At 41.5% G+C, this 14,902-nt stretch overlaps 3 long non-coding RNA genes across 3 annotated transcripts in view; all 3 read left to right on the forward strand.

The window, feature by feature from the left end:
- Positions 1–3,586: 3,586 nt before the first annotated feature.
- Positions 3,587–14,902, forward strand: part of LOC149690982 (uncharacterized) — a 238,163-nt gene continuing 226,847 nt past the window's right edge. The window contains exon 1 of the long non-coding RNA XR_016383583.1: positions 3,587–3,709. This is a non-coding gene — a long non-coding RNA (uncharacterized LOC149690982). The remainder of the gene's footprint in view (positions 3,710–14,902) is intronic.
- LOC149690983 (uncharacterized) lies at positions 8,772–9,342 on the forward strand. The gene is made up of 2 exons (XR_016383578.1): positions 8,772–9,009; positions 9,078–9,342. It is a non-coding gene; the product is annotated as an uncharacterized LOC149690983 (long non-coding RNA).
- On the forward strand, positions 9,369–9,957 carry LOC149690984 (uncharacterized). The gene is made up of 3 exons (XR_016383579.1): positions 9,369–9,503; positions 9,563–9,643; positions 9,706–9,957. It is a non-coding gene; the product is annotated as an uncharacterized LOC149690984 (long non-coding RNA).

Here is a 14,902-nt window from a genome sequence, read left to right on the forward strand (position 1 = left end):
TAAAGTCTTTGGAAAAGATAGAGGTAGCGCAGCTATTCAAAACAAGATTTTGAAAGCTACGAGACAGAAAAACCAAGCCTTTAATGTTGATGATATTTGGGTGATGGATAGTGGCGCAACTGATCACATGACATCTTATCGGGATAAATTTGTTACATTTACCGAATGTGATACTGACATTGAAGTAGCAGGAGGGGGAATGTTGAAAAGTACAGGAATAGGAAACACTCGTATTATACTTTCCAAAGAATGTGGAAGTTGGATGCTTACTTTACGTAACACCTTGTACGTGCCTGACTTAGGGGGCAACCTCCTATCCGTGCCACAGGTTACGGAAAACGGTCTAAATGTTTCAATAAACAAAGAAGAAGCGGTTATCACGAAGGGTGGTCATATCATTGCGACCGGAAAGAAGGAAGACAGCCTCTATTACTTCACAGAAGAAGAAGACGGTAATAAAAATAAATCCACGACAATGACAGCTAAACTAGCGTCAAAATCTGAAGACCTATAGCACAAATGATTGGGTCATCTTCATTTGGCCGCTCTACGAGAATTTGCTACCAATGCCGAAATCGACATAGCAATTAATGAAGAGAAGAATGAGGGGAACTGCGAAGTCTGCATGATGGGAAAACTCATAGCTAAGCCTTTCCCCAAACAAAGTCTCACAAGAGAGACGGAACCATTGATATTAATACACTCTGATGTCGTAGGCCCCATGACTCTAACTTCCAAGGGGGCAGTAAATATTTCGTCACTTTTATAGATGATAACACGAGATATACCGAAGTTCACATGTTACAGCAAAAGAGTCAAGTGGATGAAAAATTCGATGAATACAGAAGAAAAGTCGAAAATTTTCAAGGCAAGAAAATTATTTCACTTCGTAGTGACAATGGGGGCGAGTATACCGGAAACTCTTTTAAGGCTAAACTAATAAAGCTGGGAATAGACAGACAGCTAACAATCCTCGGCACTCCACAACAGAATGGGATAGCAGAGCAGGCAAATCAAACTATTCTTGACACAGCTAGATGTATGCTGCTCGAATCAGGAATGCCCACGACATTCTAGGTGGATGCTGTAAATACGGCGACTTATGTAAGAAATCGTTGCCCAACAGTAGCTAATAGAGGAGCAACTTCTCTAGCACTTTGGAGGAAAAGCCCTTGGATTTGTCACACTTAAAAGATTTTGGGTGTCGCGCCTGGGCGGCCAACAAGCGAAGATCAAACAAATTTTCTGAAAAAGGTATTGCTTGTATATTCATTGGATATGACAACCATGCAAAAGCATACCGGCTTTGGGACCCGAAAAATGATGAAGTAAGCCGGGACGTCACATTCGAGGAAAACATCTTTCCTATGAAAACAGAGAAGCAAGAAGCCTTGACTAAGTCAAAATATCGCTCACTTGCGGACAGGATGTGGTGTGGGCTAAACGTAGCACATACGCCGATGTACGTTACAGAAGTTCCTGACCAAAATGATGACAGTAACTCGGATTCTGACATTGACGACGAGGATGTGAATGATGTTGTTGGTGAACATGATGATATTGAAGAAAAACAGCGAGGAAATGGTGAACATGCTGGCATTGAAGAAAATCAGTGAGAGGAAAGAAAGGAAAGAGAAGAAATAAATGTCATAAATCACCAAGAACCAGAGACTGAAATATCAAGAACAGGAAGACCACTCAAAAGACCAACATGGTTGAAGGATTACGTCGTAAATAAAGCAACATCAATCAAGAAGGTAGATCCACAAACCACAAAAGAAACGTTAAATGGACCACAGAAAAATAAATGGAAAGAAGCTATGATTGAAGAAACCGACAATCTATGAAACCTTCGAATTTGCTAAAAGACCAAATAGAAAGACCATTCGTAGTAAATGGATCTTTAAAACAAAGTACGATGAAAGGGGAAATTTAGCAAGATATCGAGCAAGATTTGTAGCATTGGGTAACACCCAACGACCGGGTTTGGATTTCGACCAGACGTATTCACCAGTAGTACAGATGAAGACTATCAGGATTTTATTTGGCATCGCTGCTGAAAAGAACTGGGCAATACACCACTTGCATATCAAGGCTGCTTATTTAAACGCCGAAATAGATGAAGAGGTTTATGTCGAAATACCTGACAATTTCCTAGAGCTATGTGAAGAACTAAGAAGCTCGTTTCCTCATGTTCCCCCGATATCTAAACTATTTTTTGTATATTATCTATGCCGTCACGGAACTTATATTTTTTTCAGGAACGCAGAACGCTGGTGGTAGTTGGTTCTGACAGTGCCACTTACCATGGCCAACTTAGATTACCGGTGGTAGAAGGCCTGCCAGCTTTACCCGAGCCCCATGTTAAAAAACGACTAGCAAAATCGCCCCTAGTTTCGACTTTCGCCGTTAGGTGCGCTACCAACCCAGAGTGGCGCAGTGGAAGCGTGCTGGGCCCATAACCCAGAGGTCCGTGGATCGAAACCACGCTCTGCTATGTTAATGCGAAGTAGCATTTGCTATTTTGATATAAGTTAGTTTGTTCATACTATGATCATGTAAGCAGAGTGGCGCAGTGGAAGCGTGCTGGGCCCATAACTCGGAGGTCCGTAGATGGAAACCACGCTATGCTAAATTAATGCAAAATAGCACTTGCTATTTTGATATAAGTTAGTTTGTTCATACCATGATCACTTAAGCAGAGTGGCGCAGTGGAAGCTTGCTGGGCCCATAACCCAGAGGTCCGTGGATCGAAACCACGCTTTGCTATGTTAATGCAAATAGCATTTGATATTTTGGTATCAGTTAGTTTTTCATAGAATGGTGATGTAAGCAGAGTGGCGCAGTGGAAGCGTGCTGAGGCCATAACCCAGAGGTCCGTGGATCGAAACCACGCTCTGCTAAATTAAAGCAAAATAGCACTTGCTATTTTGATATAAGTTAGTTTGTTCATACAATGATCATGTAAGCAGAGTGGCGCAATGGAAGCGTGCTGGGCCCATAACCCAGAGGTCCGTGGATCGAAACCACGCTCTGCTATGTTAATGCGAAGTAGCATTTGCTATTTTGGTATCAGCATGAGTTAATAATATGTTAGCTCCCTATAAGTTACTCAGGCTCCATAGGCGTAATGTATCCAGCGATTTCTTCTCATTTCGCCAGCGCGGGAAAAAATACGAATGTTGCGCTCTCTCTTGTCGAAAAAAAAATCCCGCTCGTACTCCACGACCTCGAGACGTCGTCTACTTTTTCACCAAGGGAGTGTTTTAGTCGTGAATGTTTATGTTTTAACAATTTAACATTAAATCGTGGCGTTTGTGTCAATACTGAGACAAAAAAATGCAAGAACTCAATGCAATTTGCTGATATTGATAAAGAATGCTAAAGATAAGAGTTGTCCTTGTGAATTGAAACCAGAAAATTATACAACTTAGATAAATCAAATCCATTGATCTCTTAACTTCTTTCTTAACCGAGGCTGCTGAGCGAAATATTCGGCTGCTTAAATAGCTGGGATATCATTGGCTAGCTTCCACTGCACGCGCTTCCGCGGAAAAACCGGAAAGAGGAGTAAATAAGATTTTCGTTCACGTGGCGGCCGCAGAGCGTCGCATATAATTGGGAAGCCGGCGGCGCGGAAGAAAACGCGGAAGTATAAAAATGAATTGCCTGAGTAACTTATAGGGAGCTAACATATTATTAACTCATGGTATCAGTTAGTTTTTCATATAATGGTGATGTAAGCAGAGTGGCGCAGTGGAAGCGTGCTGGGCCCATAACCCAGAGGTCCGTGGATTGAAACCACGCTCTGCTATGTTAATGCGAAGTAGCATTTGCTATTTTGGTATCAGTTAGTTTTTCATATAATGGTGATGTAAGCAGAATGGCGCAGTGGAAGCGTGCTGGGCCCATAACCCAGAGGTCCGTGGACCGAAACCACGCTCTGCTAAATTAATGCAAAATAGCACTTGCTATTTTGATATAAGTTAGTTTGTTCATACTATGATCATGTAAGCAGAGTGGCGCAGTGGAAGCCTGATGGGCCCATAACTCGGAGGTCCGTAGATGGAAACCGGGCTATGCTAAATTAATGCAAAATAGCACTTGCTATTTTGATATAAGTTAGTTTGTTCGTACAATGATCATGTAAGCAGAGTGGCGCAGTGGAAGCCTGCTGGGCCCATAACCCAGAGGTCCGTGAATCGAAACCACGCTCTGCTATGTTAATGCAAAGTAGCATTTGCTATTTTGCTATCAGTTACTTTTTGATGTAACGTTGATGTATGCAAAGTGGCGCAGTGGAAGCGTGCTGGGCCCATAACCCATAGGTCCGTGGATCGAAACCACGCTCTGCTAAATTAACGCAAAATAGCACTTGCTATTTTGATATAAGTTAGTTTGTTCATACCATGATCACTTAAGCAGAGTGGCGCAGTGGAAGCTTGCTGGGCCCATAACCCAGAGGTCCGTGGATCGAAACCACGCTCTGCTATGTTATGCAAAGTAGCATTTGATATTTTGGTATCAGTTAGTTTTTCATAGAATGGTGATGTAAGCAGAGTGGCGCAGTGGAAGCGTGCTGGGCCCATAACCCAGAGCTCCATGGATCGAAACCACGCTCTGCTATGTTAATGCGAAGTAGCATTTGCTATTTTGGTATCAGTTAGTTTTTCATATAATGGTGATGTAAGCAGAATGGCGCAGTGGAAGCGTGCTGGGCCCATAACCCAGATTTCTTTGGATCGAAACCACGCTCTGCTATGTTAATGCGAAGTAGCATTTGCTATTTTGGTATCAGTTAGTTTTTCATATAATGGTGATGTAAGCAGAATGGCGCAGTGGAAGCGTGCTGGGCCCATAACCCAGATTTCTTTGGATCGAAACCACGCTCTGCTATGTTAATGCGAAGTAGCATTTGCTATTTTGGTATCAGTTAGTTTTTCATATAATGGTGATGTAAGCAGAATGGCGCAGTGGAAGCGTGCTGGGCCCATAACCCAGAGGTCCGTGGATCGAAACCACGCTCTGCTATGTTAATGCGAAGTAGCATTTGCTATTTTGGTATCAGTTAGTTTTTCATATAATGGTGATGTAAGCAGAGTGGCGCAGTGGAAGCGTGCTGGGCCCATAACCCAGAGGTCCGTGGATTGAAACCACGCTCTGCTATGTTAATGCGAAGTAGCATTTGCTATTTTGGTATCAGTTAGTTTTTCATATAATGGTGATGTAAGCAGAATGGCGCAGTGGAAGCGTGCTGGGCCCATAACCCAGAGGTCCGTGAACCGAAACCACGCTCTGCTAAATTAATGCAAAATAGCACTTGCTATTTTGATATAAGTTAGTTTGTTCTTACAATGATCATTTAAGCAGTGTGGCGCAGTGGAAGCGTGCTGGGCCCATAACCCAGAGGTCCGTGGATCGAAACCACGCTCTGCTATGTTAATGCAAAGTAGCATTTGCTATTTTGGTATCAGTTAGTTTTTCATATAATGGTGATGTAAGCAGAGTGGCGCAGTGGAAGCGTGCTGGGCCCATAACCCAGAGGTCCGTGGATCGAAACCACGCTCTGCTATGTTAATGCAAAGTAGCATTTGCTATTTTGGTATCAGTTAGTTTTTCATATAATGGTGATGTAAGCAGAATGGCGCAGTGGAAGCGTGCTGGGCCCATAACCCAGAGGTCCGTGGACCGAAACCACGCTCTGCTATGTTAATGCAAAGTAGCATTTGCTATTTTGCTATCAGTTAGTTTTTCATATAATGGTGATGTAAGCAGAATAGCGCAGTGGAAGCGTGCTGGGCCCGTAACCCAGAGGTCCGTGGACCGAAACCACGCTCTGCTAAATTAATGCAAAATAGCACTTGCTATTTTGATATAAGTTAGTTTGTTCATACTATGATCATGTAAGCAGAGTGGGGCAGTGGAAGCCTGCTGGGCCCATAACTCGGAGGTCCGTAGATGGAAACCAGGCTATGCCAAATTAATGCTAAATAGCACTTGCTATTTTGATATAAGTTAGTTTGTTCGTACAATGATCATGTAAGCAGAGTGGCGCAGTGGAAGCGTGCTGGGCCCATAACCCATAGGTCCGTGGATCGAAACCACGCTCTGCTATGTTAATGCAAAATAGCATTTGATATTTTGGTATCAGTTAGTTTTTCATAGAATGGTGATGTAAGCAGAGTGGCGCAGTGGAAGCGTGCTGGGCCCATAACCCAGAGGTCCGTGGATCGAAACCACGCTCTGCTATGTTAATGCAAAGTAGCATTTGTTATTTTGGTATCAGTTAGTTTTTCATATAATGGTGATGTAAGCAGAGTAGCGCAGTGGAAGCGTGCTGGGCCCATAACCCAGAGGTCCGTGGATCGAAACCACGCTCTGCTATGTTAATGCAAAGTAGCATTTGCTATTTTGGTATCAGTTAGTTTTTCATATAATGGTGATGTAAGCAGAATGGCGCAGTGGAAGCGTGCTGGGTCCATAACCCAGAGGTCCGTGGACCGAAACCACGCTCTGCTAAATTAATGCAAAATAGCACTTGCTATTTTGATATAAGTTAGTTTGTTCGTACAATGATCATGTAAGCAGAGTGGCGCAGTGGAAGCGTGCTGGGCCCATAACTCGGAGGTCCGTAGATGGAAACCACGCTATGCTAAATTAATGCAAAATAGCACTTGCTATTTTGATATAAGTTAGTTTGTTCGTACAATGATCATGTAAGCAGAGTGGCGCAGTGGAAGCGTGCTGGGCCCATAACTCGGAGGTCCGTAGATGGAAACCACGCTATGCTAAATTAATGCAAAATAGCACTTGCTATTTTGATATAAGTTAGTTTGTTCGTACAATGATCATGTAAGCAGAGTGGCGCAGTGGAAGCGTGCTGGGCCCATAACCCAGAGGTCCGTGGACCGAAACCACGCTCTGCTAAATTAATGCAAAATAGCACTTGCTATTTTGATATAAGTTAGTTTGTTCGTACAATGATCATGTAAGCAGAGTGGCGCAGTGGAAGCGTGCTGGGCCCATAACCCATAGGTCCGTGGGTCGAAACCACGCTCTGCTAAATTAACGCAAATTAGCACTTGCTATTTTGATATAAGTTAGTTTGTTCATACCATGATCATGTAAGCAGAGTGGCGCAGTGGAAGCTTGCTGGGCCCATAACCCAGAGGTCCGTGGATCGAAACCACGCTCTGCTATGTTAATGCAAAGTAGCATTTGCTATTTTCCTATCAGTTAGTTTTTCATGTAACGGTGATGTATGCAGAGTGGCGCAGTGGAAGCGTGCTGGGCCCATAACCCATAGGTCCGTGGATCGAAACCACGCTCTGCTAAATTAACGCAAAATAGCACTTGCTATTTTGATATAAGTTAGTTTGTTCATACCATGATCATGTAAGCAGAGTGGCGCAGTGGAAGCTTGCTGGGCCCATAACCCAGAGGTCCGTGGATCGAAACCACGCTCTGCTATGTTAATGCAAAGTAGCATTTGCTATTTTCCTATCAGTTAGTTTTTCATGTAACGGTGATGTATGCAGAGTGGCGCAGTGGAAGCGTGCTGGGCCCATAACCCATAGGTCCGTGGATCGAAACCACGCTCTGCTAAATTAACGCAAAATAGCACTTGCTATTTTGATATAAGTTAGTTTGTTCATACCATGATCATGTAAGCAGAGTGGCGCAGTGGAAGCGTGCTGGGCCCATAACCCAGAGGTCCGTGGATCGAAACCACGCTCTGCTATGTTAATGCAAAGTAGCATTTGATATTTTGGTATCAGTTAGTTTTTCATAGAATGGTGATGTAAGCAGAGTGGCGCAGTGGAAGCGTGCTGGGCCCATAACCCAGAGGTCCGTGGATCGAAACCGCGCTCTGCTATGTTAATGCGAAGTAGCATTTGCTATTTTGGTATCAGTTAGTTTTTCATAGAATGGTGATGTAAGCAGAGTGGCGCAGTGGAAGCGTGCTGGGCCCATAACCCAGAGGTCCGTGGATCGAAACCACGCTCTACTAAATTAAAGCAAAATAGCACTTGCTATTTTGATATAAGTTAGTTTGTTCATACAATGATCATGTAAGCAGAGTGGCGCAATGGAAGCGTGCTGGGCCCATAACCCAGAGGTCCGTGGATCGAAACCACGCTCTGCTATGTTAATGCGAAGTAGCATTTGCTATTTTGGTATCAGTTAGTTTTTCATGTAATGGTGATGTAAGCAGAGTGGCGCAGTGGAAGCGTGCTGGGCCCATAACCCAGAGGTCCGTGGATTGAAACCTCGCTCTGCTATGTTAATGCAAAATAGCACTTGCTATTTTGATATAAGTTAGTTTGTTCGTACAATGATCATGTAAGCAGAGTGGCGCAGTGGAAGCGTGCTGGGCCCATAGCCCAGAGGTCCGTGGATTGAAACCACGCTCTGCTGAATTAATGCACAATAGCACTTGCTATTTTGATATAAGTTAGTTTGTTCATACTATGATCATGTAAGCAGAGCGGCGCAGTGGAAGCGTGCTGGGCCCATAGCCCAGAGGTCCGTGGATTGAAACCACGCTCTGCTGAATTAATGCACAATAGCACTTGCTATTTTGATATAAGTTAGTTTGTTCATACTATGATCATGTAAGCAGAGTGGCGCAGTGGAAGCGTGGTAGGCCCATAACCCAGAGGTCCGTGGATCGAATGCACGCTCTGCTATGTTAATGCAAAGTAGCATTTGCTATTTTGGTATCGTTAGTTTTTCATATAATGGTGATGTAAGCAGAGTGGCGCAGTGGAAGCGTAATGGGCCCATAACCCAGAGGTCCGTGGATCGAAACCACGCTCTGCTAAATTAAAGCAAAATAGCACTTAGTTAATAGTATTATTTGTGTAGAAAGATGAATTTTGAGTCGAAAAGGAGAGTTATTTACGAAGGCTCAGCTGTTGGGCAGAATCCTAAGACATGGACTGATTTTAGTGAAGAACACTTTAAAAAATGGATTAATTTGGACCCCTATTCGAAAATGCCTTCCTTGTAAGTTATACAGTATAATCTGAAGTTTTATAGGGTGTAATTGAGTAACTTGTAATTATGTTGTTCAGAGTTTACTACGATCCTGACTTTCTACACGCGCACGAAGCAGATCACTATTACAAAACAATCAAGAATGGTGCTCAATGGGAGAAAAAGTACAACACAGAAATGGAAATGCTATCCCAGTGCCCAGACTAACCTGCTGGTTTGGACCTTTACCTTATGGATATGGCAAAGGAATATCGCATAAACCAAATGAACAATGGCCCCCTTACCTTTACTCAATCAAGTCCAAGATCGAGGCTTACTTAAGAGATAATTCAAATGGAAAGGAAATTGAAGCTAGTTTTAACTCTGTTTTGTTGAACTTTTACCGAGACGGCAACGATGGAGTTGCTTGGCATAGTGACGATGAAAAGAGTATGGGGATTTGTCCAACAATTGCGTCAATATCATTAGGCGAAACCAGAAAATTTGAATAAAAGAAATATTCCGTAAGATAATTTTGGAGTTTCAATAAACATATCTGAACACAATTCTTAATGACTTATAGGGCACTAATACTGAATGGTGTATCCATTTGAAGCATGGTAGCTTATTGGTTATGGCTGGTAACACTCAACTTGAATGGAAAGTAAGTAAAACTGAGTAAAAGCAACTTATGGGGAATGAAATTGATGTAAATAAATTTTATAGCACCGTGTTCCCACGGAAAACAATTACAAACGCCCAAGAATTAATCTCACCTTTCGTAAGATTGAAGCCACTAAATTGAAAATGGAAAAGAATAAACATATATAATTTTTTTTCTTCAAAGTAAACTCAATAAAAAATAATAGAAGATATATTATTTTTTGAAAATTGTCAAATTCTTTTGAAACGCGTGAATTTATTTTCTTTTCAAACAATATTTCACTGTTAGTTCCATTTTGTGAATAAAACGTATTTAACAAATTTATCTTATCTTCTTACGCTGTAAACACTTACAGAAACGTTTTTAAAAATACGCCGCACTTTTCCTTCTTAATTTTTTTATTTTGACTTCAATCGGTTGACGTTTTGTTCATTGGGAAATTTCTTTTTTGGGCAGCCCGCCCTTGCCTGCTGTCAATTTATAATAATAATAATAATAATAATAATAATAATAATCTAGGCTTTTTCTACGAAGAAATGTCGACACTAAGCCTGTGGCTTGTTTACAGGTTAGTCCCTTTACATTGCATAGGAGGGTGGTGGCTAGCCCCTATGCCACAGCTAACCTACAGCGTCCTATACTAACTATTACCATTAACCTCTGCAAGTTTTGAAATGATTAAGTACATGATAGAAAATCTCTCGCTGATTCAGGTTAAGTTTTCGAAGCATGCTGTAATATTCTTCATTGTTGACGAGAGTAATTTTTGGAGTGAAATCGGCAGCGCTGGTCTGTTGAATATCAGAAGTTATGTCACAAACAGCATCTTGAAGAGAGTTGACATAATATTGCGAATCATCCAATGTGAAACTTCGATCACGCTCATTTTGATGTTCAATCATGGGTTGGATGTTTTGAACGTCATTTTGGTGTTGGTTTACCCTTACTTCTTGAATCATTTGGTCCAGATCCAAATCATCAACTTCACTTATAAATTCCTTTCTAGCTTCAGATACTTCCAGCTTATGGGCTTCGTAGATTTCTTCGACATTCGCTTCTAGCAATTCGATATCCTCAGAACGCCAAGGTAAAAACAACATCAATTCCACTCGACAGCAATTTTTGAGATCTTTCACCATGCTGTACTTTTTGAATCTTATCACTTTGGCAAGCTTTCTTTTCCTGACATATCCTGAAGAATCTTTCAGCTCATGAGTTGTTTCACCAGAAATCGTTTCATTTTGTTGGTCTTCATCTTCGTTCAAATTTTGGGTTTTTCTCTGGCGTTTCGTTCGAGAAAACTCATACCATGAGGCGAAAGCGGCTAGACTGAGATTTTCCAGCACATCCGGCCTCGCAATGTAGTGCTCGATGATGCCATCAGTATAAACGTCAGTACTATCATCTGGCAATGATTCCAATTCAGATGGTCTTTTCAGAATGTGCACCCTTTCTTCTGGGGGTGAAGTGTTTATGAAAACGTGAGCACGACTGCTCCGACAAATTGGTATGGAAAGTAGTATGTAGCAGCATTCTTGGGCGCTAATTTCTTCGCAATGAATAAATTTATTAGCAATAACCTTTAACCTCTCTTTTATACCGCTTCCTTTGTTTTTCGCTTCTTTGATAGCCTCCCTCAGGAGCTGAGACATTCCCTTTTGGGCTTTACCGATGTAGGAAATGATATACATCAGACAGACGTAAGGGTCTAAGACGTATTGAAGATCCATGTTGGCGTTCCACAACTTTAAAATCTTTTTGTTGTATGGATTTATTCTTAATTCCTGTGGTGATCTTTTCAGAAGTACAGTTAACCTTCGAATTGGATAAGTTACAGCATCAATATATTCCTCTTCAGTCATATTCAGCGTTTCAATAAATTCTTGAAACGTTTCCGGCGCAGTTTCAACTTTCAAACTTTCGATAGCATTTCGCACCAATTTGCTTCTAGCTTCAACGGCTTCGACATTTTTGTTTTCATCACGATTGGATGGGTCGTAAATAATAGTTCTTCCCATTACGGCAGGTTTTGGAATGCTTATGACTTTGAAGTTTGATCAAGTTGTTCCATTTTTCACTTCCATCCCCTTTTGAGCATGTAATGTTTGAATCAATGAATTGGATAACCTCTTCATGATTGGAGTTATCGCTTCGCAACTGTGGGGCATTTTTATTCCAAAGTAGAATATGGGCGTGTGGTGATCCCCTCATTTGGAACTCTATCCTAATGTAGTAATCATCAATGGTTCCAATTGGTGACTCCTTGCTTCGCAGAAACTTGAAAAATTCTCTCAAACGATAATCAAAATACCGACTGCAGGTGACAGGGTCCTCGTTGATAAGTTTAGCTCTCTCCATAAATCCTAAGGTTTTGACATATTCTTTCGCAGTTTCTCTAGGGTGTCCTGCAATTACGCACAAGGACTCCAAAAGATCTTCCCATTTAGATTCATTCGCACTCAGAGTAAGGAACCATGTAGGATTACCAAGTTGACGAACCATAGCCAGAAGATCTTTTTCACGCTGTTGTAAATAGCCAGGGGAAGATCTTACGCTTTCCAAAATTTTATAACCATCATCGTGTTTCACCAGAGAATCCAAACTTCCAGGTGCTGTTAATGCCCCCGCTGTATATGGTTGGCCAGCTCTAGACTTGGTTTTCCTCATGCAAATATTAGTCGCGCTCCGTAGTTTAGACGTTACTAATTTAACATAGGAATAAAATATTTTCGGAATATTTGAAGCGCAACGCCTATCGCTGCTTCTGAACTCCCATTTTATTTGCTGTGTGTATGTTGCATTAGGTGGTAGCTTCAAAGGTTGACCAGCGTAAATTTGCGGGAAAGAAAGGTATTCGGAATCCTCATCATAAAGAATTGATTGCGGTGTCTTCCCTTCTCCAGGAGCATAAGCAATACTTTCAATTTGAGGGGTAATTTGATCGTCAGACGAAAGCAATAGGTTATCTCTATTGCCAAATGGCGTTTCTTCACTTAATTCTTCCCACTCTTCGTCGCTGTCAGGATCTTGTCGAGGTTCTACAACAGCATCTTTACCAACAGAGGCCGTGTTGTTTACCTCAGTTGGCATATCTTCTTCATTCGATATGAAATCTACGCTATTTGATTGGCTGAATTCAATAGCCAAGTCATCCGGAACTGTAACTTCGTGTTTCAAATATAACGGTGTTGTTAAGAGAAAATTTAAGGCGTCCAGTATTTTCCTTGGACGAACTGTTTCAAATATATAGTGGTGTTGATATTCCTTCTTTCTCATGAGTTTAATTTGAACAACTTGAGTATCCGTGGGACTTCTGGGCAGGATTGAAACCGAAGAGTCGATTGAAACTGGAACGTTTACAACATTACCGCGAATGCCTCTTTGCTGATCAACTCCTAGTTTTCTTATCTGCATAAAAGGTAATCGAGGAGAAATCATTCTACACTCCAGTTCCGTTAGATTCTTCAACTCTGAAGGTAAATCAGGAAAAAAATACCCATTTTCTTTAGAGAGCGGTGGTACTTTTTTGCGAGAAATATAGGTGTTACAAGTCCCACACAACAAAATGTGTGATGGGAGCACTCTTTGGTCTATTCCTCGAACCGATAAGAATTTAACTGATTCTACTGGTTTAACGGAAGTTGCGAAAAATAGACCAGAACAACATTCGCATTTGTGATCTGGACCGTCCATAATGTTCTGGAGATAGAGGTTTTCATAATATTCTGAGAGAGCGGTAGCTCTCTTAGATAAGACTTCATACTGCTCTTAATGTATAAGGAAGGTTTTTTGTTTGGATGTAGTTTTTTTTGTATTGCATTAATTGTTCTGAATAAATTCCACAGAACTACAATTCGGGCCCTCAATATGTGGTTAAAATTTCAAAGAGATCCATTAATTAGTCTAATTTATAAAAAATAAAGTTGCTAAGGGTGGTTTTCATTTCCATAAAATTAATCACACCTTTTGATGAAAAACAGGAATTTTTCCCATAGAAATAACATGGGAAATTTTTGGAAAAAAACAAATCGGTTATTCGTGATTTAGAAAAACTATACGTTGGTTAGTTTTGGGAACGATCTTAAATGAAACTTTACACTATAATCTAGGGCCATTTTTCTTGTTATTAAGAAAAATTAGTTTTAAGTATGTTTAATTTAAATTTTAAAAATTGCCCCAATCTGCGATATTTTAGCATTTATACACTGTTTTATTGGGAAATATCAGCGTGACCAATATTGGCCTTTTTTAACGTATAGTTGCCTCATAATAATCCGATTGTTTCTTCTTATTGCCTTTTGCTTGGAATGGCCTATCGATAGTGTGATAAGACGGTTTTAATATTGCCGTCGTGACGTTGATGCGGCCGCTGCGACGACTGGTAATTAAGGTAGATTACCGACGACTGGTAATTAAGGTAGATTACCGACGACTGGTAATTAAGGTAGATTACCGACGACTGGTAATTAAGGTAGATTACCGACGACTGGTAATTAAGGTAGATTACCGACGACTGGTAATTAAGGTAGATTACCGACGACTGGTAATTAAGGTAGATTACCGACGACTGGTAATTAAGGTAGATTACCGACGGCTGTCAATTAAGCTGGATTACAGACGGCTGGTAATTAAGCCAGATTACCGACGACTGGTCATTAGCCAGATTGCCGACGAATGGTCATTAGCCAGATTACCGACGACTGGTCATTAGCCAGATTACCGACGACTGGTCATTAGCCAGATTACCGACTTGTGGGTGTTTGTAGGTACTTGTGGGTGTTTTTAGGTACTTGTGGGTGTTTTTAGGTACTTGTGGGTGCTTGTAGGAACTTGTGGGTGCTTGTAGGTACTTGTGGGTGCTTGTAGGTACTTGTGGGTGCTTGTAGGTACTTGTGGGTGCTTGTAGGTACTTGTGGGTGCTTGTAGGTACTTGTGGGTGCTTGTAGGTACTTGTGGGTGCTTGTAGGTACTTGTGGGTGTTTGTAGGTACTTGTGGGTGTTTGTAGGTACTTGTGGGTGTTTGTAGGTACTTGTGGGTGTTTGTAGGTACTTGTGGGTGTTTGTAGGTACTTGTGCGTGTTTGTAGGTACTTGTGCGCGTTTGTAGGTACTTGTGCGCGTTTGTAGGTACTTGTGCGCGTTTGTAGGTACTTGTGCGCGTTTGTAGGTACTTGTGGGTGTTTGTAGGTACTTGTAGGTACTTGTAGGTAGTTGTGGGTGTTTGTAGGTACTTGTGGGTGTTTGTAGGTACTTTTGGGTG

This window comes from Phalangium opilio, unplaced genomic scaffold (assembly GCF_054372755.1).
Source record: "Phalangium opilio isolate 3A_F unplaced genomic scaffold, DU_Popi_V2 ptg000026l_1, whole genome shotgun sequence".
Lineage (NCBI taxonomy): Eukaryota > Metazoa > Arthropoda > Arachnida > Opiliones > Phalangiidae > Phalangium > Phalangium opilio.